General features: G+C 43.8%; 1 long non-coding RNA gene across 1 annotated transcript in view; it reads right to left on the bottom strand.

Moving 5' to 3' along the window:
• Window positions 1-6950, bottom strand: part of LOC123506862 — a 12946-nt gene extending 5996 nt beyond the window's left edge. Inside the window, exon 1 of the long non-coding RNA XR_006675541.1 lies at window positions 6915-6950. This is a non-coding gene — a long non-coding RNA (uncharacterized LOC123506862). The remainder of the gene's footprint in view (window positions 1-6914) is intronic.
• Window positions 6951-7987: the final 1037 nt, after the last annotated feature.

The following is a 7987-nucleotide window of genomic DNA, read 5'->3' as shown; positions in this document are numbered from 1 at the left end:
CTGTGTGTGTGTGTGTGTGTGTGTGTGTGTGTGTGTGTGTGTGTGTGTAGTCAGTGTTCCCCCCCTGTCTCATTCCGTGCTCTCTCCTTCCTCAGCACGTGATTGGCTACTGTTTGGCGAGGGAGCTTTTTTGATTGGTGCGTGGTATGTACATGTTGCAGGAGGCGTGGCATGTGCGTCAAGTTAGAACGAATGGAATGCGACGTTAATGGCGGACTTACTATTGGTGGTGAAAGAAAACGCGTTGTGAGTTTATGTAAGTGTCAAGAAATTGTGGTTTTAATTATTTTTTTCTCCAATTTTTTTTTGTTTTTTCTTTTTTTTATTTATATTTTTATTTTTAGCCATCTTTATCTGTCTTTGCTTCTATTTTTTCCCGTGTTTTTTTTTATCTATTCATTTTCTTATTCACTTGTTTATTGCTTTTTTTTTTTTATCTATTTCTATTCAATCTCCTTGACTATCTTCCCTTTTTTCTTTTCTTTATAGTTTATTCTTCTTCCCTCTCCTCTTCCTTCTTTATCTTTCTTGCTTTCTACCACTGTTTTTTTCTCTCCTTTATCTCCTTCTTTACCTTCATTTTGTTTCCATTCTCTTTCTCTTTGGTCGTCCTCTGCCTTCATTCATCACTCTCGCTCTTTTCTTCTTCCTATTTTTCACCTGCGTTTCTTTTTCTCCTCTTTCTTCTTTTTCTCTTCCTTTTGTCTCCATCTCTTGCAATTTGTTCCTTTCTATATTCTTTGCCTTTATTTTGGTACTTCGTGTTATATTTTGAAGTGTTTTTCCTCCATTGGCAAGTTTTTTCTTATTTATAAATTTCTAATAACTTTCTTCTTCCCTAATTTGTTTAATTTATCGTTTATATTTTGTTATTTAAATATTCTGTTGTATTTTTATGATATTTTTTTTCTTGACTAAATTTAATGTTATTGTTCTCATTGTTCATTTCTTTATAAATCGTCTTTTTTTTCATTTTTCTCTTATCATTTAACAAGATCTATTATTTTTTTTTTGCTTTCTTATTGATATTTTTCATTAAATGTTATCGTTGCAACTGTTTGTTTTTTTCTTTCCTCACTTTCCCTTTTCCTTTTTTTTATGTACCTTTGTTTTTTCCTGCTTTTTATTAATTTCCTTACTTTCTTAGCAGTTTATTTCATGAATCCTTATGTAATTAATTTCATTGGTCCTTTCATATTACTATTTCTTTAAAACATCATTTCTTTTAATGTAATTCCTGTACTTATAAATTAATCTCTTATTTATACATTTTCAGTCTTATTTTTTCCCGCTTATAAATTTTTCTCTTCTTTTTTTTCTTTCGTTTTACTGTACGTGTTCATTTCCTTTTACTTCTCTCCTGTGCATCTTCACCAGCAATAGTACCTCCCCCTTCAGATCCTCCTCCCCGTTGTTCACTGCCGGTACATTTTAGTCGCTAGCTTTTCGTTGCGTCCTGCAGGGTATGTAGGTGCCGCCAGTCCCTCGGTGACTCTCAGGCGGCCTTTTACCAGCATGCCAATTGTACTTGCTTTAATTAAGTTCCTGAAGGCTTGGGAGTTGAGTTCCCGCCTGATTCATTCTCTCTCTCTCTCTCTCTCTCTCTCTCTCTCTCTCTCTCTCTCTCTCTCTCTCTCTCTCTCTCTCTCTCTCTCTCTCTCTCTCTCTCTCTCTCTCTCTCTCTCTCTCTCTCTCTCTCTCTCTCTCTCTCTCTCTCTCTCTCTCTCTCTCTCTCTCTCTCTCTCTCTCTCTCTCTCTCTCTCTCTCTCTCTCTCTCTCTCTCTCTCTCTCTCTCTCTCTCTCTCTCTCTCTCTCTCTCTCTCTCTCTCTCTCTCTCTCTCTCTCTCTCTCTCTCTCTCTCTCTCTCTCTCTCTCTCTCTCTCTCTCTCTCTCTCTCTCTCTCTCTCTCTCTGCTCTCTCTCTCTCTCTCTCTCTCTCTCTCTCTCTCTCTCTCTCTCTCTCTCTCTCTCTCTCTCTCTCTCTCTCTCTCTCTCTCTCTCTCTCTCTCTCTCTCTCTCTCTCTCTCTCTCTCTCTCTCTCTCTCTGTGTGTGTGTAGTAGGAAAAATAATAATCACTCCATTGATTATGTTTTAATAAACTTTATTATAATCTCTCAATCAGTTCATATTAACGTGTTCTCTTATGTACACACTCATAACTTTAGTAATAATAGTAATAATGCCTCTCTCTCTCTCTCTCTCTCTCTCTCTCTCTCTCTCTCTCTCTCTCTCTCTCTCTCTCTCTCTCTCTCTCAAGCTGAATACAAGGGATGGCTGAGTTGTCTAACCTCTTAAAACCTTCTCTCTTAGTCTTAATTTTCTACCCTTCCACAGTCCATCCTCCTCTTCCTTCTGTTAACTCCCTCTCTTCTCTTCTACAGGCACACTTTTTTTTTTTTTGCATTTTTCCATCTTCTTAATTAATATTCTCATTACCTACTGATCAAAGGTGCGAAAAAAGGGAGGCAGGATTTGTATCATTATTTTTTTTCACATTATATACAATTTTACAGGTTACTACTTTACTTGATTTTTTTTTTTTTGTCTTAATACTAAACCAGCGATTTATGAATGTCTTGGTCCTTCTCCTCCTTCTCCTCCTCCTCCTTCTCCTCCTCCTCCTCCTCCTCCTCCTCCTCCTCCTTCGTATTTCAGATATTGCGTTTAATTTATCGCAGTATTTGTTTGCTCGTTTGATTAGCTGCTGTGGTTTGCTTGTTTTGAATGACTCGTCTTATCTTACACGTAACTCATCCGTGACTCTTCAGTGACTCGCGGCGTTACTCGCTACTCACTGACACTGCTAATGACTCTCTTTAATTTTCGTCTTCAGGACATTGAGATTATTTTAAGTCTCTCTTTGATCCGTTAATCTCACTTTGGCGCTTTCCTACATTCTCATACGCTCTCCCATGCTCTCCCATCCCTTCTCCCACGCTCTTCCACTCCCTACACCCTAAAATGCTCTCCCACGCTTCTTCCCAGGCACTGTCATGCTCTTCCACGCCCTTTCATGCTTTTCTACTGGCTTTCACATACTCCCACGCCCTCTGCTACTCTCCTATGTCCTTGTCAGTCTCAGAGGCAAAGGGTCAGGTAGGATTCACGGGTTTTCTGGTCTTCTTTTTCTTCTCTTCCTTTTTTTAAGTGTGGGGGAAATGTGGGAGTCAACACGCTCAAGTCTTCTCCTATTCCACTTAATTCTCTCCTTCCTTCTCTTATTCTTCCTATTCCTATTCCTCCTTCTCCATTTATTCCTCCTTTTTGTCTCTCCTCTTGTTCCTCCTCTTGTTCCTCCTCTTGTTCCTCCTTTTCCATATTCCCAAGAGCAAGGAAGCCGTGAGGAAGTTATAATCCTCCCTTACCTGCTTTTCCTCCCTCCCTCCCTCCCTCCCTCGCAGAGACAGACTGGCCAACTTCCTCCATCTCGGTGCCTCCAACACGTCCAAACACTGATAATTAGGTGAATAATTATGGCGCGACGGTGGTGTGTCTTTGTGGCGGCAATTTACGAGTCTTGGTCTCATGGTGAAGCTGATCTATGTACTATACCTGTTTTCCTTCTTTCCTTCCCTCCTTCCTTCTTTACTTATTTGATTCATGACGCATCTGATTTTGCTTACCCTCGTGTGTGTGTGTGTGTGTGTGTGTGTGTGTGTGTGTGTGTGTGTGTGTGTGTGTGTGTGTGTGTTGGTAACCTTTCGTTTTCGACTCTTATCAAGGCTATGGTCGACTTTTTTTCATATATATTTGACACAGGCATTTGTTTAGATTAAGTTTGAAGATATTTGTCCCTATCCTTTGGCTAATTCTATCGGCTCTATATGGAAACTGGCAACTGAGAGGACCTTTTTTTTCTTTATATATTTTAGTTGTCCTTGGCCAGTCCTCCTCTCTTGCATAAAAAAAGAAAAGAAAGATCATGCGGGTGCAGGTTTTGATAGCCAAGAAAGTATAACCCACTCAGTTGCGTGAAAATTATTTGGTTTGAATGTCGAAAATTGAGGATTGGAGGTTAAATTTTGTCTCATCAGGGCTTTGCATTTACTGATAATAAACTGATAGACTGTTTAAATCAATAGCACCTCACAACACTCGGGTCATATCGCACCTGTATAGCAAAGCCGCGACACGTAACACACCGAAAGATAACCAGTTAGTGCTTCCTCAATCTAGTCTTCTCTCTCTCTCTCTCTCTCTCTCTCTCTCTCTCTCTCAGCAGCGATAATGACAGTCAAGCACAGGAGAAGAGGACAGGCTTGGCTCTTTAGACACACTGGGCGTCCTTTGTTCCCGCGGCCGAGGCATTATTGACGTCCCCGCTGCGGTAATGAACGAGGCGCCTCCGATAGACTCGCGGGATATAATTAATCAAGTTTAATGTTAGTTTTTAGAGTCGATAGCTTAAGGTGGGGACTGATGACCTCCTTTGGTAAGCCTTCGCAGAGAGAGAGAGAGAGAGAGAGAGAGAGAGAGAGAGAGAGAGAGAGAGAGAGAGAGAGAGAGAGAGAGAGAGAGAGAGAGAGAGAGAGAGAGAGAGAGGGACAGAGAGAGAGTTTGGGAATGGATTAGGAAAATAAGATTCCAACACCATCTTTCAACTATTTCTGGGTGGAATAATATGTTGAGGAGGAGGAGGAGGAGGAGGAGGAGGAGGAGGAGGAGGATTAGTCTCTTCCCGGTAACCTGCTGCCAAATACTGGGAAGGAAAGTGCTCCCAGTGTTCGATAACCGGTATGACTTTCTTCTCCTGGACATTCCCCCCCTCATGACACACCAGTATTTTTATTATCTAGTTTTATTTTGACTTTTGTTTCATGAATTTGTTATTGTTTTTTCTGTGAAGCCAGCGAGGGGTTGTTCGTGTGTGTGTGTGTGTGTGTGTGTGTGTGTGTGTGTGTGTGTGTGTGTGTGTGTGTGTGTGTGTGTGTGTGTGTGTGTGTGTGTGTGTGTGTGTGTGTGTGTGTGTTTGTGTGTGTTTGTGTTTGTGTTTGTGTGTGTTTGTGTTTGTGTTTGTGTTTGTGTTTGTGTTTGTGTTTGTGTGTGCGTGTGCATGTGTGTGTTTTCCATCGTTTCCTTTTACAGAGGAGAAAATCATCCTCATATACTCAATTAGGTACAATTTATATCAACAAGAGGAAGAACAAGATTCACACGCGATGCATCACCACACTCACCACCATCACCATCACCATCACCATCACCATCACCATCACCATCACCAAGGGAGATAACAACAAATACTAAAATCAAACCAATGCCCTTGCTAACTTAGAACAAAAATACAACCATAAGTGTCTCGATAAACACAACCTTTGCCTGGACGTGACCTCACTTCCAGCCACAGTCAGACACTCACAACTCACAACAACAACACGCAGGTCACTTCACAACACTGTCTCGCCTCGCCATGAAACAAAAGAATGGCTAAAAGTCCGATACAAAGTGCGTGAAGGCTCGTATAGTCAAGGCGATGTGTGTATATACTCGTACGTAACATTGTACGTAACATCTTGGGGCAGAGAGTGGCATGAAACGAGTACCCTCCGTTAGACTCTCCGTCAGACACCCTGTTCCTCTGTAGGCGTCCCCTTCCCTGGAGCACCGCCGCTCTCTTCGTGATCCATGGTGAGGCAGGGGACGAGTCTGGTGTGTTGGAGGCACTGTGGCTTCCGTGGGAGGGTCATGGCGGCGCAGGAAGCTGTCACGTTGCGGCTGAGGTGTCCCGCTGGCAGCTGCAACTTTATGGCGGCCACAATGTTTGCAGGTCAACATGTCCTTTCAAGTTTGCATGATTTGTGTCACTGAGTTTTTTCCACATAATGACGCGCATCGTGAATCACTGTTTGGGGTTGCCAGTGTTTTATTCCGTTATGTGAAGGCAACCCACGCACCATTGTTCTCTGTATGTAACGACGCGGTGCGACACAGCCACCACCCCGCCGGCCACGACAACCAGCTGCGGTGAGTCTGCCTCGCTTTGCAGCCAAGTGTCCGGAAAGACTCACTCACTCGGCCTCCGTTTTGCACGAGTTACTTTTGCGGTACCGTTTATTTTTGTGTTGCCTTTGTTTACTGAAAATGAAGTTGCTTTGTTTCTGTTTTTCAAGTGCGTCAGTTGCCACTCGCCTTGTTTGTTTTCAATTTCCTTCCCACGCTGCCCTCCGCGGTGCCTCCCTTTCGGTGTTGTGTTGGCTGGTTTTTACTTAAATATATTTTTCGTCCCCCCAAGTTTCAAGAAATGTCTCCACTTAGCGCTTGTTTTTGTCTTGTCTTTCTTGGTCTCTCCTCTAAGTCTTCTTTCTTGTCCTTGCCCCTAATTCTGTTTTTCCCTCTCCTCCACCTCTTCGTCCCCTCGTCGTCGTCGTCCTCCCTGGTTCTTGACACTCTACGTATCATCTCTCTCTCTCTCTCTCTCTCTCTCTCTCTCTCTCTCTCTCTCTCTCTCTCTCTCTCTCTCTCTCTCTCTCTCTCTCACCGAGTTTCGCAAACTTTGTTTCGTAGGAAAATTCCTCCACTTGTTGCTCAATCTTCTTCAGCCGCGAGATGGAGAGGTGAGGCGAGGGATGGAGGGAGGAAGACATAGCGTGAAATGCAGCTTTATAGGGGGAGAGGCAGTGGGGGGGAGAGGCTGCGGAACACTGATGGGAGACAAGAGACGTCACTGGTGTGGGAGTAGTCTCCAGGAAGCGGCGGCTCTTGGGTAGCAGAGATCTGATGTTTCATGCTCACGTGTCACTGTGTGGATCAGGTGAGGCGGGGGCGCGGCGCCCTGCCCTCCCCAGGCGTGGGCGGCGGCCTGAGGGTGGTGGCTAGGTGCTAGGGACTCGACGCCTCAAACTGGACCACCGAATTCTTGCGCATCTCGATCATTGGCAGCAGCCCATTCTCCTGCAAAGAGGCGACACGTGAACGTGTGTGTGTGTGTGTGTGTGTGTGTGTGTGTGTGTGTGTGTGTGTGTGTGTGTGTGTGTGTGTGTGTGTGTGTGTGTGTGTGTGTGTGTGTGTGTGTGTGTGTGTGTGTGTGTGTGTGTGTGTGTGTGTGTGTGTGTGTGTGTGTGTGTGTGTGTGTGTGTGTGTGTGTGTGTGTGTGTGTGTGTGTGTGTGTGTGTGTGTGTGTGTGTGTGTGTGTGTGTGTGTGTGTGTGTGAGTAGATTCAGAGTGTATTTAAGTGTAGATATTCCTCCAGCACTATCTTGATACTCTCTACCTTCTGTACCGCACTTCCCTATTATCATCCATCATTACCACAAACACTACTGTCGCTCCCTACTACTACTACTACTACTACTACTACTACTACTACTACTACTACTACATTTACTTGTGCTATTACCACTACTCCACGCCTTTACTAACTCTTACTTCAGTCCTGTCATTTATTACTACATACTGTCACCACCACAAACATCGCCACCGGTACTCTAATAACCACTTTTAATCACCACTTCATCACTACCATTACAACCACTACTACCATTATAGTCTCCGAAATACTACTCTCACACAGACACATACAGAAACAGACACACACAAAACACTGCCATACTACACACTCACTACGCCTACGCATACACACGCAACACTGCCACACTACACACCCACTACACCTACACACACACACACACAAACACACGAAACTACAACCACTACTATAATGATCCTGCAAGCTACTACCACACACACACACACACACACACACACACACACACACACACACACTAGTACACTAACTAAAACCAAACGAAACAACTTTTCTACACACGAAACTGAAACTCGAACCCAGAGACGCGCGGTCACCAGGCGAAGCAATTAGCCAGACACAGACAGACATTTAGTAAAGGGATACTTAGGCACCATCATCATCAGCATCAGCAGCAGGCAGGGCAGGAAGAGCACATCACTCAAACCAGCACCAGCAACAAGACAGTCAACACTAAAGACAGCTTCAGGGACAGCCAGGGACAGCCAGGGGCATCTAGGGACA

Source organism: Portunus trituberculatus, chromosome 21 (assembly GCF_017591435.1).
Source record: "Portunus trituberculatus isolate SZX2019 chromosome 21, ASM1759143v1, whole genome shotgun sequence".
NCBI classification, from domain to species: domain Eukaryota; kingdom Metazoa; phylum Arthropoda; class Malacostraca; order Decapoda; family Portunidae; genus Portunus; species Portunus trituberculatus.
The sequence above is the reverse complement of the archived record's forward strand: the minus strand, read 5'-3'. Positions and strand labels throughout refer to the sequence as shown.